Source organism: Pogona vitticeps, chromosome 12 (assembly GCF_051106095.1).
Source record: "Pogona vitticeps strain Pit_001003342236 chromosome 12, PviZW2.1, whole genome shotgun sequence".
NCBI lineage: Eukaryota > Metazoa > Chordata > Lepidosauria > Squamata > Agamidae > Pogona > Pogona vitticeps.
In genome coordinates, this window is record NC_135794.1 from 19857209 (window position 1) to 19877821 (window position 20613).

Sequence of the window (20613 nt, forward strand, 5' to 3'; positions counted from 1 at the left end):
TGGACATCCAGTGTTAAAATTAATTAGCAAAGTTTAAAAGGAATAGCAATTAATGTTTAAAAAATACTGACAGTTTTCGCTCTTTTTCTGGGCATCAGTGTGGTGTAGTACATAATGTTGGACTTAGTCTCACGAGACGCAATTCGAATCCCTACTCAGCTGTGGAAACTCAGAGGAGGCGGCTAGAAACAGTGCACTGCTTGTACACATTTCACATGCTTTGAAAACTCTATGAGAGTTTCCATAAGTTAACAGTGACCTGATTTTACATAGCAATCACTTCTGGCTTGCTGGTGTGGCCACGCACTGTGAAATGCAGAAGAAATTTTAAAAAAACCCTTACCATGTACAGTAATGTGTTTTCCAGAACAGTTGGGGCATGTTTTGCCAACTGTCCTTACTTCTGTGATTCCATGATTTCTTAAAAGCTGAGTGGGCTTTGTACAAAGTGGGGAAAAAATGTTGGGCAGTACATTTATTGAGCTGCTAAAATATTTAAAGCAGGTAAGTCTTTAAGTCTAACAGGACTCTTCTTGAGATTAGGCACAACACAGCGTAACACTGGGTTCAAAAGCCTTCTTGTTATTTTTTTTTAAAGGATATTACCTATCCTTGCTTTGGAACCCTTGTTTTGTAAGCAGCACCACAAGGAGGCAGAGATGCAACTAGCAATTTTGGCATTTGGGGAGTTCACACTGAAAAAAAAAAGAAAAAAGGAGACTGTGACACCCTACCCCCCCCCCCCCCAAAAAAAAGAAAGAGGAGGTTTATGCTTTCAAATAAAAGGAAAGTTGAATACACGATGTTGGCCTTTTTTCCTTAACATTCCTCAATAAATGTTAGACAAAACCTAGATTTTGGTGTCCTGGAGCAAAGTCTCATTTGTTATGGAACACATTTGAAGCACCAAAATCTAGTTGGTTAATCTGTTCTTTTGCGTGGTTTTGAATTTTGTCTTTCCTCCAGCTTTCTCTTCAGTTTTATTCCTCCCTTTTTGTCCTGGAAGGTGGTTGTGTAGGGCGACATTTAGAAATTCCGAAGCCGGCCTGGGCACCAAGCCAAAGGTAAACCACTAGCCATTTATGGTGACCTGCCAAGTGCCTTTGTGTTTGTAATCTCCAGGCTGAATTTGACCCCATGTTTGCAGACATGTTTCTTTTCAGAGTGAGTCAGTGGGTGCACCCTGCATGTACTCTTTTGGAGCAGGGTGGTGCTGGCTGAACAGGTGTCGTTTGGAGGTGCAATGATGTCACTTGATTTCTCACATCCAAATGTCACATCAGAGTTCAAGGGACTGTATTTGGTCCAGTTCTTTCAATTTCCACATTTTTCCAGTATTGCGAAGTGGCTTAATAAGTGAGCCACTTCAGGGCATGGCAAATAGAACACTTTATCTGTTTCTTGGTGGAAGGGCATGGGAAGTGAAATACACTGCAACCATTATTAAAAAAAATATATAAATACTGTACAAATATTTTCTGTTTCTGATCTTAAATGGTCAGTAGAGAAACTGCCAGCAACTGAAAACACAGCAGTGGATTTGAATGCTGTTAGTTTCTCAACCAGCCCTTATAAGATGAGGTACAGGAAAGACTTTAAAAAAATTCTGACAGTATTTTTATAACCATAAGCGATGGTTTAATTTGACCCGATTTTTGCAGACACATTTCTTTTCAGTATCTGAAAGTAAGACACTGGATGTACTCTTAATCCACTCTTTTGGAGCAAGTAAAAAAAAATTAACTTCCTCTGCCTCTCTGCCGATGAGCAGAGGAAGTGATCAATCTGCCAATATCCTAAAGTGCCTTGCTTATTAAGCCGCTTCACAATTTTGGAAAATTTTAACTGGAAGGCTTACTTTGGATTGGCTCCAGGGGTCACATGCGCTGAAATCAATCCAAACCAGAGCGAAAGTAGAAGCTTCTGGCAGGGGCTCAGAAAAGTGTGGACGTGGGCTGGTTTGCTCTAACAAAGGCATTGTCTGGGTTGCCCTGATTAAAAGTGAACCTGCCCATTCGTGCAGAGGACTAAATAGGGAGTTAAATGCCAGTGTAATCAGCTTCAAAGAAACTTTGCACTTCCTGGCAATTTTTCCATTCATGGCTTGCAAAGTACTATGTTGGGGGGGGGGAAGGAAGAACATCTAGCATTTCTTTTATTCATGCTTCATAAAGAAAGGCCATTTTGGCCCTCAGGAAAGCATCAAAATCCTGAAGTTTATGAAGTCCCACAAGGATCTCCGATTGTACAAAGATGCTCGAAAGGATCACAATTTGAAATGCATGTTGTCAAAACTAGAGAGAAATGGGAGAGGGGGAAAAAGGTAAAATGTTGTGGCACTTGTGAACTGTTGTGGTGTCAGCGCCTCATCAATTTGACCAATGCTTTGGCTGCTTTCTGTTTTGGTATTCATATTATTTGTATTTATTTGTGTACATTTTATTATCTGCACTTTTTTTTAGTTGCAAGCTTCAGTGAATGTTCTGTTTGGAAGATGTCAGGTGAAAAAGAAACACCCTGAATTTAATGTAATATATTACATTAAATTCTGGGTGTTTCTTTTTCATATATATTAACAAACACGGGTCTGCTGGGTTTCACTGGCAATCCTGTGAGGAAGGCGTTCGTCCTTGTGAGAAGAGCGATATGATTGGATGGCGCCTGGACGACGGCAGGTCCCTCGCACAATTTCCAACCAATCGCGTGTCCTCTGTCACAACACGACACCTCGGTGAGCCAAGCAACCCCGTGACTTGTGAACGTGTGGAAAGAGAACGTGCGTGTTCATCACTTGGGGTATAACTTTGGGACTTAGGGAAGGAAAAGATCCCAATCTGGGGACAGTAGCTAGAAAAAAGGAAACATTCCAATTTTAATTTGCCACAAAGCACTAGGAAACGGTTGGTTTCTGCGCATGCGCCAGTGTCCCCTTGACTATGAGTCACTCGGTTCCCCAGAGGGGGAGTTTAAAAAAAAAAGGAAACGAGGAGGCTTGGGCGCATGCGTGAAGCCCTTTACACCCTCAAGACCCCTTCAAGGACTGTTCCGAGCCGCCCTATACCGCTTTCCAGTTCCGATTGGTCATTTTTTTAATATCTGGAATGCGGCGCTCTGATTAGTTTTGCTGCCCTGTCAATCAAAAGTATAGGTATCCACCTAATAACATTGCGCGGATTGGTTGACAGTGCCCTTCGTACTTCCTCGTCCTCTGGTTGGGCCTTGGCTCCCTTAGGTTCCGCCCCTCGCCCTATCAGCTCGCGGGCTCGGGGGTCTGACAGTGTGAAGAACGTAAGAGGCCGGGCCGCTCCCCTACTGTTAAATAAAATATAGTCCCCCTTTTTTTTTGACGGGCGGGGGGGTTTGTCGGAAAATAGGTAAATCAAGAAGCCCCTGAGAAAATGCGCTAGGCTCTTAAGTCTTCATCCACGGCCGGTCCCGGAAAAAGGGGGTGGCCGTGGCGGGATCCGTTGCTGAGGGAGAGGAGCGGAAGAATACGAGAGTGGAGCTGGGTGGTGAGACGTCAAGCCCCCCCCCCCTGGACTGGCTGGGAGGGCAGGCAGGCCTCGCGGAAAGAGTTCCGGCCTCGCCCGGGCCGTGTCGCCTAAAAATAGCGACCCGTGGGTATCCGTGCGCCGGTGTCAGTGTCTCTTGAGGAGCCTCAGTTTGGGAGGCGGCGGCGGCGGGAGGAGTAGCAGCTGCGAAGGCGGAGGAGGCCGGCCGGCCCGGTGAGTGAGGGACGGGGCCCGCCTGAGGGGGGTGGTTGCTTTTCGGGGGGTGGGGGTGGAAGAGACACGAAGGAACACGAGGAAGTGAGGAGTCAGCGGGTGAGGAGGAGGAGGAAGGGGGGGTTAGGGTTCCCCCCTCCCCTCTTTCCCCCCTCCCCTCTTTCCCCCCTCAAGTTTAAGGAGGTTGGAGTGTGTGTGTGTGTGTTTATTGAGGACCCCCCCCCCTTCCTTGGAGGGAAGAGACTCCTCACCCGAACTTCCCAGCCTCAGGAGTTGGGGATTCGGGCTGAGCTCTTGGGCCGCCAAGGGAGAGGAGAAGTTGGCTTGGCGGGTCTCGCCTGCTTTTTGCCTAAAGCGGCCTCTCAGACGTGTGGGTCGGGGTAGACACGTGTAGAGACATGCGTGTCTGCGAGGCTTCTGGACGTAGACTGTACACCTACATTGGGGGGGGGCTGGTTTTGCTCTCTTTATCTCGATGGGGGATTTTTGGCTTTACCCGGGGCGGCAAGGGGAGCGATCTGGGTGCAAAAATCCTCGGAGGTTGTGTAGGTGTGCATAGGATACGCACACTTAACCCATACCCTATATCTACACACACACACACACTCTATAAAGATTGGGGAATGGGATGGTGCCCCCCCTTTTTTGGTGTTGGGGCAAGAAGAGAAAACAATGGCTGAAGTGGGAATGTGGTGCTTTTCTTTCTCTGTCTTTTACCTTTCTACTTCTTTTCCTCATTACACTGTTGAGGGTTGGGAGGTACTTATTTAGTTATTTGTTTGTTAAAGTGTAGGATTTCCTTCTTTCCTGTCCAGAGCAGGACTTGAAAGGCATGTTAAGATCTCAAAAAAAGAGGACATGTTATCCTCCCCCCTCCCAGCTTTTTCTGTCTCACTCTTTTTTCCTGCTTGGGTTGAGCTTGATGATGATGATGATGATGATGATGATGATGATGATGATTATTTATTATTATTATTATTATTATTATTATTATTATTATTATTATTATTATTATTATTATTATTATTATTATTATTATTATTATTATTTTATTTTATTTTATTTTATTTTATTTTATTTTATTTTATTTTATTATTTTATTATTATTTTATTATTATTATTATTATTATTGCAAGTATGGAGGGAGAAAAATGTTTATGGAAATGGGACTTGTGTAAGAGAGAATGCATCCTCTCCACGGTGCATCTTGAGGGCAGGAGACATGGGGATAAGGGAGGGGGGGAGAGGAAGGAAGGATGTAGGCAGCCTTCTTGTTGACAGAATCGTGTTCCTTCTCACAGGCTGTTAATTCGCTCACATGCTCTCCTGGAGATATCCTTCCTTGCCCTCTTTTTCTTAAGCTTTCCTTTGTAACATGGAGAAGAAGTTACTATACATGAAGGGGGTGAAGTAGGACAGTAGATGCTTTTTCTCTCTCTGGCTCTTCCTCTCCCTCCTCCCTGGATGCTGAAATTAAGAACAGTGGATCAGAATGTTTAGATGAGAACTAAATGTGCAGATTTTAGTTGCTGAGGAAACCAATAGATTTCTTAAATTTCTGGTACCCTCATTTTGTATGTATGAGGCATAGATGGGCTTCTGTAAAACTGGCACAGGAAACATAACGGGTGGAGCAGGGGAAAACGAGGCAGCAAATTAGGAAAGAGATTGATTTTTATATTCATGTTCGAGGCCTTCAGAAGCTAACTTCATTATTGCTAATGTAACAGAAAAGATGTCTGTCTAATCCCTGATGAGGGAGATCAGTTGCTTTTCCTCCTCTTTAAGTTGTGAGAGTTCTTCTTTACAAATGTCAGGTTTTGGCTGGAAATATTTACTCATATTCTGTGAGATCAATAGAGATACTTGCTCTGGAAAAAAAAACTGTAGGGAAGACTACCATGGAAACTGTTTCTCATGTTTGCCAGACAATTTCATGTTTCAGTTTCATTGCAGTAAAATTTTTGGTTACTGTTGGCAAATAAAAAGTTGTTGTTTTTAAGAAAGGAAACTATATGTGAGCTGTATTTTGGTAGGCCAAAAAAAAAAGTTAAAAAGAAGTAGAGAGATTTTTTTTTTTTTTTTTTTTTGGTCTTATGGTGTGAAATATCAGTTTTCAAGGTTCACATTGAGGTTAACTCAGTTTGTGAAGCCAGACTTTTCTAAAGACCATTCCTGTTTACGTAGGCATCCTGATAGAGACAAGGGAACTCAAGTCTTTAGCCATTAGTTGAGTCTTTTACAACATTCTAATGATATGTTAGTAGACATTTTTCTTTTTGTTTGACTGTGTGATCACGGATTATAATGAATCTGCATTACAAACATCTGTGGCCTTGTCATGAATGCTTGTTTAGCCTAGTATATATATTTCTTATTAATATTGGGAACAAGCTGAAGGAAGTAAATAATAGTTTCTGTCCATCCAAAGTAGACTGAGAGTTCTATGCCACTTTAAAAAACATGCTGTGTTCTAGAAATTTAAAAAGCAAAGGGATGTGATGTATAGCTTCCTAAAAATTCATCAGGAGTTGTGTTAAATACAAAAAATAACTCACAATAAATTCAGGTAAAATGGTCTTCAAGTATTCCAGACTTAGGCTTATTAATAAACCCTCCAAAGGTGGCTTGTTACCTTCCCGGAGACTTCTTAAGAGTATGCTTTTGCTGCTGTAGTGGCAGCTGGTTTTTATTTTTTTCTTTTAACGTGAAGCTTAAAGGAACAGCAACACATAATTTAGTGACTAGCTGTAGCTAAAAACACTCTTGTTTATTTTGTGAAAACCAAGCTTTTTGTGTTGGTAGCAATCATGGTTATTTTTTAGGCTAGTTGTTAAAGTGTCAGATATTTTTATTTGGTATTTCTAAGCAGGCTAGAATAATCAGATACTCATTTAACACTATGGCTCTGATGCTGAACTTCAGTAATTGGAACACAATTTTGGATTTGGTTTAGTAAATAATTTACAGATAAGATGCTTGCATTGGTTAATAATCTGGGGGGGACATAATTTAGAGAGTGATAGGATTGATGTAGATAGATGTAGAGAGCTGTGAAGTAGCATTCATTGCATTTTCAGTACAGAAGAAGATGCTAATAAAGGGAAGATCATCAGGAGGGAAATATAAATAATATAGATGATATATTCTTGAAGGCTTTCACGGCCGGGATCTGATGGTTGTTGTGGGTTCTTTGTCTGTGGACTCCAACTACCACCCACAACAAAAAGGAGGCATAATCAAAACTGGTAGACCGTGCAAATCAGAACTGTGAAGCTCAATTTCTCAGCACCGAACTCAACCAGCTGAACCGGGCCCTACAGGCGACTGGCTTATTCCAAGAATGAAATCAAAAGAGCCATCAAACCAAGAAAACAACACCAAACTGAAGAGGAAAAATAGCCACCCACAAATGAAGTATTTCTGCTATACATCAAAGGGGTCATGGACCACATGGGGAAACTTTTGAAAAAACGCAACCTGCAAACAATATTCAGGCCCACCACAAAAATACAAGAAATGTTATGGTCAGCAAAGGACAAAAGGGACCCCCTCACCACTGCAGGAGTATACCGGATATCTCGCAGTTGTGGACAGGTATTTATTGGAAGCATTTGACTGTGTGGACCACAGCAAACTATGGCAAGTCCTTAAAGAAATGGGAGTGCCTGACCACCTTATCTGTCTCCTGAGAAATCTACATGTGGGACAGGAAGCAACAGTTAGAACTGTATATGGAACAACTGATTGGTTAAAAATTGGGGAAGGAGTATGACAAAGCTGTACATTGTCTCCCTGCTTATTTAACTTATATGCAGAATACATCATGTGAAAGGCTGGACTGGATGAATCCCAAGCTGGAATTAAGATTGCCGGAAGAAATATCAACAACCTCTGATATGCAGATGATACCACTCTGTTGGCAGAAAGTGAGGAGGAATTAAAGAACCTCATAATGAGGGTGAAAGAGGAGAGCGTCAAAAATGGTCTGAAGCTCAACTCAGAAAAACTAAGATCATGGCCACTGGCTCCATCACCTCCTGGCAAATAGAAGGGGAAGATATGGAGGCAGTGACAGATTTTACTTTCCTGGGCTCCATGATCACTGCAGATGGTGACAGCAGCCATGAAATTAAAAGATGCCTGCTTCTTGGGAGGAAAGTGATGACAAACCTAGACAACATCTTAAAAAGCAGAGACATCACCTTGCTGACAAAGGTCTGCATAGTCAAAGCTATGGTTTTTCCTGTCGTGATGTATGGAAGTGAGAGCTGGACCATAAAGAAGGCTGACCACTGAAGAATTGATGCTTTTGAATTGTGGTGCTGGAGGAGACTCTTGAGAGTCCCCTGTACTGCAAGGAGATCAAGCCTATCCATTCTGAAGGAGATCAACCATGAGTGCTCATTGGAATGACAAATCCTGAAGCTGAGGCTCCAATACTTTGGCCATCTCATGAGTAGAGAAGATTCCCTGGAAAAGATCCTGATGTTAGGAAAGTGTGAAGGCAAGAGGAAAAGGGGACACCAGAGGACGAGATGGATGGACAGTGCCATCAAAGCTACCAACATGAATTTGACCCAAATCCGGGAGGCAGTGAAGACAGGAGGGCCTGGCGTGCTCTGGTCCATGGGGTCATGAAGAGTCGGACATGACTAAACAACAACAGTAATATATTGGAACCACAAAATGCAGCATTCACACCAGAATCAAAGAACATAAGAGACACTGCAGAGTAAAACAATCAGAAAAATCTGCCCTAAAACCAGCTGGACATGAAATTCTATTTCAAAAGACTGAAGTACTGGCCAACTCCAGCAATCTGTTAGACTGCACAGGGAAGCCATTGAAATCCACAAACACCGGCAGAGCTTCAACAAAAAAGAAGAAAGTTTAAACTCAACAAAGCCTGGCTCCCAGCACTGAAAAATACAGCCTGCAAAAGGTCAATAAACTCTACCCAGCCACAAGGGCCAGTGATCACTGCACACAAAAGATCAGCTAACGACACCCATCAATCACAGTGACAGATCTTCTCTCCTTATCACAGCAATACACCCACAACAAAAACACGCTGATTACCATAATCACCCATCTCCTGAAGAACAAAAGCTGTTCCCATAGCTATAAATACTCAGCTATACAAACTGCAACAGAGTACAGACAGAGTTCTGACTCCGGTCCTGTGAAGATGCCGGCCACAGAGACTGGCAAAATGTTAAGAAGAAAAACCTTAGGAACACGGCCAAACAGCCTGGAAAACCCACAACAACCATCAAGATAGACAATACATTGTCTTGGAAAAATGTGCTCAAGGATTGGCTGTCATGAAAATAATCTTGATAGTCTAAAATAGTTTTTTATCCTGATATCTTTGTAACACCTCTTGTGATGAGGAAATAAATGTGAACCTCTCTATTAACCTTGGTGTGGCTTTGCTTTCCTGATGGAATTACTGGGAAGATATAGGAGGGAATGGGTGTTTAATGGCTGTTGAGTCGGTGTTGATACTGGGGGTTGTTAAAGGCAGAGAGTAGTCCTATGAATACATAAGGAATGAGACAACCTGAGGGATTATCCTCTAATTTTTTTGATGTAGGAACATGTAGGAGACTAAGCCAATTCAAGAGCTGTGATATTTTAAAGCTTGTGATTTTGGTCTGAGGGCAATATCATTTTAACACTGTTTTCTTTAGTAGCACCCTTTTGACAGCAGCCATTTTTCTGTTATTATTCTAACTGTTCAAGAGACCTAATCTGAAGATTTAGCTTAAGCTCCTAAAGTCAGTGTCTTAATGGACTTGTTGAGGAATTACATTGTTCTACATAGATAGACTTACATGAGAATAATAACACATGAAAAAGAGCTGTGCTTTTGTTTACGCGTCTCATCACACTGAACAGTGTTGTGAGTCTCCTTTGGTTCTCCACTGTAAGAAAGGGAGGATGTAAGTAAAATAAGTTTAAAAACCTATCCAAATGCTGTCATATGCCATCATAGTGAAAGAAAATGTGATAGCATATGCTGAATTTTAGTCAGAAATGTGAGAAACGTCACTTTGTGGTGAATTTTCAAGTCAGTTCAGTTACTGAAGTAAATGGCCAGATTTTAATCCCTATCCCTATCATTTGCCTGAGGTTTATGAAACATGGTTTTTGGCATCGGCAATAATTTTAAGAATTTTTTTTAGTATATGACAAAATACTGGCATTATGTGGCCCCCCTTTTCACCCCATTTTTTCTTTTGCTGCTAGCTTTTATTCATTGATTTTATAAAGCAATTAGAATCTACTCTTGAACCATAAAGATTTCTGGAGCAGTTTACAGATTAATAAAAATACAGTCCCAGCCCTTAGGGTGCAGTCTAAAAAAGAGACAACACAGAAGGAAAAAGGGGTGTGGAGCAAAAAAGAAAAACACGAAAAGGTGTGCACTTGATGCTTGTAATGGCCAACTGTGATGAAAATTGGCTGTTTATAGTTTTCAAATACGGCTTGACAGGCGTCTGTGAAATAACCTAGTGATTTGACCTTTGAATGATTGTAGTGAAGCTGGAAGTTCTTAATTTTAGAAAGCAAGGCTTTGCTGCTGTTAGCTGGCTTCTTGTCTCACCTTGGCAGGTAAGGCTCAGGGGTGATTCCCCCCAACAGCTGGCAGCTCTTGCTCTTCTTCACAAAACAGTTGACCCCCTGATTGTTGGGGTGCAGGAAACCCACTTGGTAGCAACAGCAAGAGTTGAAGAGTTTCTCATGCTTGCATCCATTTTTGCTTCCATTTTTTCCATTTACTCGACAGTTGGGAAGTTGTGTTGAAGAGTAATTTCTTCCTTCACCAGTCTTTTCTTTAATGTGTAATGACTTTATCTGTATCACAGTCGCCAAGAAAATACTGAACTTAGAATGGAAAATATTCTGTAAGATTTCTTTGAATCTTCCTCTTCAGATCCCCATATTTTACCTTTCACTGTGCCAGTTCATCCCACTCACAAGCCTTACATTTCCTGCATCTATATATTTTTTTCCACACAAGTTGTGGGACACATTGTGCCTTACAATGAAGATTTATTTGTTTCTAGATTAGAATTCAAGACTACAGTGAAGTGGCCAAAATTGGTGTTAATTTCCATTCCTTGCGCACTTAAACTTGGGGACTTAGTGGTCCTGTTTAGTTTTCCTTGCAGTAGTTGTCTTATTTTGGAGTTAATCCTATTCCCAAACCAATTTTAATTCACAGAGCCAGATTGATTGTTTTTATTAGAAAGACACGTCTTGATCTGTCTGGAATTTCCTAAAGAGACTATAGATTGCCCAACAAATATTAAGAAATGGTACATTTGTCACATCTAATTTCACCTCTTTCAAAAATAATCTCAGGTCAGAATATTTTCTATGTATGTAAATACTGTACAGCTATACTAAAAGCTTCACTCTGGATCTACTAAATCATAACTTTGTGACCATCTGTGTCTGCTGTATAATGCAGGTATTAGGACTGATTGATACATAGAGCTTCTTGACCATTTGAATTTAAGTATGTAATTTTTATATGAATGCATGTTGAATGTCTCTCTTTGGGTTTCTTTACTAGTTTGTTAATGCACAGCATGAATTGCCATGAAGCAGTTGTTCATAACTTCATACACATGTGATTTTTATCTCAAAGATTTCCCCATGTCTCATCACTGCAAAATGCTGTGATAGATTTGTTACGAGATATTACTACTTCCTGAGTTTTCCTTAAATAAGACTTCCTGAAATGTACTACATGTGTAGATGACAGTCTAATTTAGAATGGTAGTTGGCATAGTATCCAGTGAATGAGTAAAATATAGCAGCAGTTGAAAATAAATGCTGCACCATGGCAGTTTTATTCCTACGCCTACTGTGGATTGAACTGAAATAATTACTAGTGCTCCCACGATATTCTTGAGTTAGCACATGCCTTGTTTCCTTCTTACCCATATTTCAAAAAAGGAAGGTTATGCTTGAGGTGCCAGATTAATGTAAGCACCAGAAAAACTGCTACCTGTATGTTGTTGGGCATTCAGAATATTCTATATTAATTGTTCTCACCATAGAGAATAATTTATTTAGAACTAAATATTTTGATTGCAGGTATAAATACTACTGAGTATATTCACAGGATACAGGAAGATTTTTTAAAATTGGCTGTTGTAATGTCAAAATACAGTGACTTGCCAGCTTCAGTCTGTAGTGTATGGCAGTTCTGCCAAATACAACAGGTGAAAGCACAGTTGCATTGTCTTTGTGTTTTTTTTTTTTTGGTCATGCTACATTGTTTAGAGATTCATTGGTAGGATTCATATCTACTGTATCTTAAAACACTATTTTAAATTGTTGCTATGTTGAGCTCTTGGAATTTCTTTATGGTTGCACGTAAGAGTCTTCATTATTACATTTCAAACCAAAGGTGAACTCCTGCTTGTGTTTTGAAATGTATATACAGGTAGAATTGCATGCTTTAACTGTAATTGTTTTATATTTTACACTGGTGGATCATTTGGTAGTAACTATTTAACCTGGGATCGTAAGGAGTACACTTCTTTTTAAGTTGGCCTGTCTTTTGAACCTGGAAAGCAGCCCATTCTTTTAATGCACTTGGTTTTTTATTAGGAGTGGGGAAACAATGTCTAGGTTGGAGTGGAGCTGAAATTCTGTTGCTGTGTTTCTAATCTATTCCTTATTTGTGTCGATGGGAATGGTCATGTAGATTCCTTCAGCCATACTGGCTTTTCTTGGACTTCTGGAGTCCTATCCTGTGCATATTTACTTAGAAGTCTGTGTTTGTCACAGTTACTTACAGGTAAATGTTCACAGGATTTCCCAGCCGTGTGTATTACTGCTGCTTCTTCACCACTGTGCCACGGGACTTTTGTTTCTGTGAAATTGTTCTGAACTGCTCTGACCTTCCAGGCTGCTGTATCAAAAAACAAACAAGTGAGCTAGAGTAAGCTTTCTCCTGTTGCTGGCAGCTAAAGCCACCAGCTCATCCTAGATTAACAGATATTATATCTTCTCAATTGATGTTGCTTGTTTTTAGGTTTTTAGAGCTTTGGGGTTGTTTGGATATGGGTAGAGCAGTTTCTCTAGTCTTCCCACAATTGGCCTAATCTTTAGGCTACCTTGGAAGAGCAGTCCAACTGAGGGGAAAATCCTAACCTCTTCACGGCCCTTTGAAATTTGGGATTGTGCTACTGAGTTGTGATGTGTCTTGAATGCTCATCTGCAGGCATTGCCCCCAGAGGAAGAAATTGGGTTTATTCTAACACTGAGTGGCAGAGGCCCAGTTGTTCTAAGTGTCTCATTGAGGAGCCAAATGCCGAACTCTAGCTTTTGTCAGTAGGTTCTGTCAGGGGCAGTTATTTCACATAGTTCTCTCGATCCCTCGTCAGTGCAACTGTATGGGATTCCTCTTAATTCCCTTAATATAAGATAAGGAAACACTGGCCTTGAAGGCAGTGAGCAAGATTAGGAATTGTAATTTCCTATTGATGTAGGCGGATGTAGTTGTATTTTAGAAATGAAAATATTAAAATTTACTGAAAGTTTGGGTAAGAAAATATTTTGATCTAACTGGTGTAAGATTCACAAAATTATTTTTCAGTAAAACGGAAGTTATTACTTTAACATAACATCAAGACATTTGTCAGAGCAGTGCTGACAGTTTTGAATAAAACATGCAAAGCTGGATACACTTGGGTGTATGAAGAAAACTGCCACATCTCTGTCAATTGTCTCTAAACCCTTGTTTCAAGATTGCCATTCACGCCTGTGCTGAGATATTGAAGGACTGCTCTAGCATTAATGTGGACAAACCAAGTTGTAATTTACTGAAAACTCATATCTCCTGGTATTTTACAGTACAGTACTGGTGTTACTTTTGGTGCCTTAAACATTAATAGGTCAGCTGCATATTGCATAGTAGAAGTTGTTTAATCTCCTGACACTGGTCTAGCATGTTGTTGAAAGAGTAGCTGTTAGCTTGACTGAGTTTACTCATAGTTTCCTTCTTTTCTAAACTCTAGCCATCTGTTTTGCAAACTTGGTCTTAGATTTTTAGCCTTTATTCATGTGATACATGTTTATCAAGTGCATTTGTTTCCACTTCCTCTATCATCAAGAGATGAGGACGGAACTACAGCAAGCTCAAATGGATATTGGTGAAGAACAAAAATGGCACGATAACTTAAATGTTGGCCCCAAGTATGTTTATGTTGTCTACAACACAGAGCTATACATGGCATGGTAAGGTACTGTATAACTTGGAATTCTGAAGGTAGTCTTCATACACTGATTTCCCAGGAATTGATAGATTTGCTTGTAATGGATTCCAAAGTGAGTATGAAACCAAATGTAGCAAGAACACTTTCTGTCTTCATCTCAGTGGGAGAGAGCATGTCCTTGGCACTGCTGGCACATTTGGCATCAGAATCACTTCTAAATTGGAGCACATGTCTCTGAAATGAGGTGGGGGGCAGTTCTCAAAAATATGCTTGTCATGAAGGCACTCCAGATCTCCTTGCAGCATGGGGTGATGTCAGTTTAGGAAACCCCCACCATGAATGCAAGAGCTGTTGTCTGGCTATTCTGCTCCATAAATTGGTATCCGATTTTATGAGTGTATTCAAGCTGGCTCTTCTATATTTCCGCATTTGCACTCGACTGAAACTACTTGCTCACTCGATAGGCTGTTCTAGAGCAAACATTTCATGATAGCTGTCCAGTTTATATCACCAAATATTTCACATTTTGCATACTTTTTCATAAATATTCTTGTGGAATCAGTTTCAGATAGGTTCAGAGTAATTTGGAAAGCTGGGGCTATGGGGAAAATGGCATAGAGAAAATGATTAGAATGGGAAAGGAGGCAAGCAACAAGGAAGCCACTTGTGATCTTCATAGAGCATGTGGCTGATCAGCAGAGTTCAGAGTACCTCTTTTTCTTACTTTCTGGAGGAACTTCATGCCATTTGAAATGAAACACAAGACATAAAATAGTTAGATCCAGTTCCACAAATAACAACAGTAGATGACAAAAGAAGATTGTCATGAATGTGTACTGACAAGATCAGATCCTTGAGAAGAGTAAAATTAAAATTACAGTAATTTCCAACCTAGTAGAGCACTCCATTTTGGACAAAGATACAAAATTACCTGGAGCCTTTTAAAGTAAGTTATGGTATATGCCATGCAAAGAAGAGAGGACAACAATATTTGTCCTTTTGTTTTGGAGGTCTGAAATCTTGGTTCTTCTTCTCTGCTTTCCTATATTTCTAAAATCAAAGCCACAAATACCTAGAACTATAAACCAGACTTCTAAAGAATCCAGTGTTTTCCCCCCTAAGCTATGTTTTGGTGAACATAGCCAAAGCTTTGCCTCTTGCCACATAAATGAGTAAATTTACCATATGGTCTGGCTTGAAGGTGCCAAACAAAATAAAAGCACAGGAGTAATTCTGGCTTGAAAGGGATGCCCAGGTTCAGATGATATAGATTATATATAGTTTAGCAGCTCTTGATGTCAGAAAGAGCCAGGAACAGCTGAAAAGGCTGTTTGGACCCATAAGCAGCTTGTGAATGTTAATTTGGAATTATCTGGATATCTGGCTTATCGTGAGCACTTTCTGTGGCTGATCAGAAGTCGGTCTAGTAGAGCAGATCTTGAGAGTGGTTGTTGATGCATGTATATGTCTAAACTACTAAACTGAACAGCAATATATATGTGTGTGTGTTGTAGTGGGAGCATGCAAAATTGGGAATATGAATAACTTTTTATTAAATTACATTGACGTCTTGCTTTGTGAATGTTTTCTGAAAAATAGCTAATGTGGATTTTTGTTTCAGTTTGGTTTTTTGGTCTGTAATTTTCAACACATGTGAAGTTGGAAATACACCTGCATCGGGTATGGAGCATTACTCACCACATTGTGTTAATGTGGTTGAAGTTGTCAATTCCTGTTTAAGTTTTTGCTCTTTAAAGACAATATGTTAGACAAATATTTGATGTATTTCAGTGTAAGGTGACATTAAACCCAGGCTATGACATTTTGGCTTTCTGTACATATGTATGAACTGCAGAGTGGGATAGTTTACACAGCTACTGGCAACATTTTAAAGGAGATGAGTATTACCAGGAGTTGTTTTTAACCTTAAGACTGTATCTTTTCTCTCATTGATCTGTTGTTTCTTGCAATTGTCAAAACAAAACTTCTTTTGTTACAGTAGCTTCCAAATAAATAGTTGTGTTTGTGAAGATTCTCAGTCATTCAGGTGAGGTTATCTGGAGTCATGGCAACTGGACTTTTTTCTTGTTAGGTTGAATGGTTTTTGCTACTCGTCCAAGTAGCTTCTTCAGTCTGAGGAGAGTTGTTACGAGATCCCTGATATATCCTCCATGTTGATTGCATTTCCCCCTGGTCTGAATCTTTAGAAGGACAAAGGACTGGGGGTGAGAGGTAATCCCACTTCTACAGTCCGTCTCCACCCATTGTCATGGGTATTTAACAGTCATTGACAGTGGTATTTCTTGGGTGTGTGGTTCTAATCTTTCTGGAGACTCTGCCTCCTATTTATCATGCTGTTCTTTCATCCTTCCCCCAAAATTAGAATTGTTAGTTTATCTGAACAGCTATGGGTCTTTACATCTTACTTGAGTAGACAGGATAGAGTTGAGGAATCGTTGCAAAGCGAGTTGTGCATAGAATACTTGAGAAATTTCAGATAATATTATGTGGTCTCAAATTCGGGTTTATTAACAATTTTCTGAATGGTTGTTGTGGGTTTTTTGGGCTCTTTGGCCATGTTCTGAAAGTTGTTCAGAAAGAGCCAAAGAACCCAAAAAACCCACAACAACCATTAGATCCTGGCCTTGAAAGCCTTCACGAATACAATTTTCTGAATCATTACTATGAATAACAAATCAAGAGTTCATATAAAAGGAGTCCAGCTGAAATGAAACATTCACTTACTCATTCATTCTTCGCTTGATGGCAATTTTTCATTTGTCTGGAAGAATGTTTTTTCTACCTTTATCCAATCATATGCTTCAAATACACCTTAGATAGAATCAGATAATCAAACCAGCAAATAAGATGAAATCTAAAACCATGAATACTTTAGTTGATTTGAATAAACATCATTTGGATTAAAATTGAATGAAAAATTTCCTTCAAAATGCTTGTGGAAACAATATTTTCTATACTGACTCTAAAACCAAAGCTGTAGATCTTTTTAATACTGTATCTCCATAGATGGATGGATGGGTGGATGGAGAGATATAATAAAGACATCATCAGTGAGAATGTACTGCTGAGTGTTTGGCTGGTTCAAGGGATAATGTGAATATTTGGAGTAGTATGGTAGATATGTGTGTGTCCATGCAGATTCAAATGGGAGGGGCCGTTCTTGGGGCCCCAAGCCATTTTGGGCTTAAAAATCAGAAGAAATGCTTTGAATTGTGCATAGAAACTAACAGGGAACCAAACAGGCCTTTTCTCTTTGTTCTCACCTGATGCTACTGGTGGGTTCCCAACAAATAATGGGCACCTGCATTCTGAATAAAAATTTCTGGGCAGTTGTCAAGGGCACTTAAAATGAGCAATATTTGTATTGTGAAAATGTTGACTCTCAAAGTTTGGCAATATCAAAACATTGATCAGAATTCGACTTAGCCGGTGTTTTCATGTAATATTTAGCTTCTAAATTTTACATGTTCTATAGGTGAGTCTTTTTTTGTTAGAAAAAATCATTAACTTAACTTTTTTCCTTTTACTTTGTATATTTCCTCATTAATTGTGCAAACCAATTAGTAAGGAGGAAGCCCCCATGAAAACAGCAGCCACAGTAGGAGGAGGTAGGGAAGTCAGATTGTACAATACCAGTTGTGCATGTCTGAGTTTGGGTCCAACCAACAGCCATTTCTCACCTTGTACTATTCATGCAGAGGTGAGGTATCAGGGCCAGTGGCAATGATCCTGCTCATCTTTCACACATGAATTGAATACATATACAGAATGTGAGAAGAGGGCTATAGGTATCATTAAAAAGTTGTTACAACCTTGAAAGTTACCTAGTTTGCTGTTATTGTATCTGGGCACTATGTTACTAGTTAGCTGTATGAAATTATGCATGTTTAGACACTGGAAATCTTTTGTATGAAAAAGTTCACCAATTAACAACTGAGCATTCAATATTATTATTTAATAGTTGGTGGAACTGCAAAATATAATGAGAAATGATCACATGAGGGAGGTAAAAGTTTGCTAAATTTTAGTCATTGAGATTTAGCAGGAAATTAAACCCTAACAATTGACAACCATTTCAAAGTTAAGTAGATTTAATGCAGCATGTGCAGTTGATGTGCACTGAACAGTACAAAAAACCACTTGAGATGGAGCATAAGAACTTCTACATTACACTTTTATCCTCTAACTCCTCATGTTTGCTGATGGAGATTGAAATAGTAGACCACCATGGCTGGCATCTCAGCTGTTACCAGCCAGTCATTGCTTCAGCTGCTGTTGCTCTTCAAGCAAGCAAATAGTGAAAGAGTTGAGATGTACTGTCAACCTTGAATCTCTTGGCAGTCATTCTTCCTTCTTTCAGGTTAGATTTGCAAAAGCCTCTCTACTGCATTATAATTTATACCCTAAATCCTCCGCTTATAGTTTGTGTGCACATAACACAGTATTGAAGTGCAGTGCACACTGGCATGTAGATCTCAAGCTACAAACTCAATTTCTGAGAACATCCATAAAAAACCTGGTATTTTATTTTAACATTCTAATTCACATAAAAGTGGCAGAGGTAGTTTTGTGTTGGGTGTTAGAGGTGGGGAGCTGGATAGCGATACAGGAGATAGCATGCACTGACTCTCAGAACATGTATGCCTCTCGTTCTAAAAAAAATTATCTGCAGTAAACAGGAAAGGATGGCATTATACCTTTGATGGAAACTAGATCACAGAAGTAGCACTATGCCTCTTGTAGATGGCTGGATAGCTCAGTGGTTTAGGTGTCTGGCCGTGGAGGCACTGTTTGATTCCCCACCGAGTAGAGCCAGCATCTGTGGTCTTGGGCAAGCTGCATAGTCCCAGAGTGCTCCCAGAAGAAGGGAAGTGACCATCTGCTTCTGAGTATTCTCTAAATGGAAAACTATGAAAAGGGTTGCCTTAAGTCTGAATTGACTTGGTGCAAGGCAGATTTGATTTGAATCAAGTTGATTTAAATCACAATTTAAATTTTAAAAATTGTCTTTTTTTGACTATTTACATTTTTTAAATTTAAACTGTGACTTAAACCAATTTGATTTTAAAAAATCATTGATTTTTATCCTCCTTGACTTGATGGCAGATGATGACGATGATTATATGCCTCTTGTGGTTTCCTACCATCAATAAGTATTAGAAGACTTTTAAATAGTGACAATTTTAAAGATATATCTTATTTGAATATATATATACATAGTTGTGCCTCGCTTAGCGATCGCTTCATTGAGTGATGAAATTGCTTAGTGATGGGGTTTTGGCCATCGCCAGAGCGATCGCTTAGCGATGGCCCCTATGGGGAAAAATCGCTTTGCCATGATCGCGGGGAAACGATCATGGCAAAGTGACCCTTTTTGCACAGCTGATCGGCGATTCCAAAATGGCCGCCGGAATAACAAAATGGCCACCTGCTATTTTGCCTCGCTTTAGAGGCACCGAAAATGGCCGCCCCTATGGAGGATCTTCGCATAAGGTCAGTTTTTAAGCCCATAGGAACGCATTAAACATGTTTTAATGCGTTTCTATGGGCTTTTTAAAATCGCTTAGCGATTAAATAGCTTAGCAACGTTTTTCCTGGAACGGATTAACATCGCTAAGCGAGGCACCACTGTAACATCTTTTATTTGCCATAAGCTTTCATAGACTTTAGCCCATTCCAGGTCTATCACATTTGTCTGAAGAGGTGGGCTACAATCCATGGGAGTTTATTTTGAACAAAGGATGCCTGTTGTAACATATTAACATGGCTACCTCTATGGATCTTTCTCTCTCTTTTTAAATTAGCAGTATGAGGTTGATCTAGGATTGGTTTGATTTGAATACTTTGTCATACTATATTTAATCATGCGGTTTCTCTCTCTCTCTCAAGCATTACACTCTTGCTCGTTGTAAATGTGAAACCTTTCAGTCTTTTTGCCCAGATGGGCTCCACCCCTAGTAAGCATCTGTTCATTGACACTCCCAGAAAGAAAAGTAAAGGCTTGACTTTGTCTACTCAAGGTTTCGGAGAGACAGTTGCTAGGATTACCGCTGGAAAGGAGTATGTGTCAATCAAGAAAGCCACTGAAACTAATCCTGCAGATTTTAATAGGGTTTCCAAGAATTTTCAAAATTTTATCATGTGAAGGACTGGGAGGAGCTTTAGGAATAACAGCAGTCATAGCTGGAAAATAGGGCTGATGGTGTCTGTTGTTTCTAATTTCCATATATTCTTAAGACGAAAACCCAGTTTGAAAAGTTCAAATATTTCTGATGGTATCTGTTAGACTGAGTTGGGGGAGGGACAGATAGAAATGTTATCTTTCTCTTTATATATAGTTTCTTAAAGCAACTCAGGCTTAGGGCAACAAATAAAGCCACCAGGATGGTCCTAGAAGATATTGTTAAAGGCGACCTACTGAAATCAACAGAGCATAAGCAATATGAGATAATCAGTTGAAGTATCTCAGTTAGGACTAAGTTTAGATTTAATCTGTTCACATGAAAATACAAGTAATGGTAAATATGTATTGTCAGATAATCATCAAAATCTGTTCTGTGGGAAATATATAAGGAGTGTCACTGCATGACATACTGCAGTGTTTTCACTAAATGTATGTAAAT

At 39.9% G+C, this 20613-nt stretch overlaps 1 protein-coding gene across 1 annotated transcript in view; it reads left to right on the plus strand.

Annotated features, from left to right (window-relative positions):
• Positions 1-3775: 3775 nt before the first annotated feature.
• The window catches only part of MEF2A (myocyte enhancer factor 2A), an 86131-nt gene continuing 69293 nt past the window's right edge, over positions 3776-20613 (plus strand). The window contains 1 exon segment of the mRNA XM_078381121.1: positions 3776-3824. The gene's annotated coding sequence lies outside the window, so the exon portion shown is untranslated.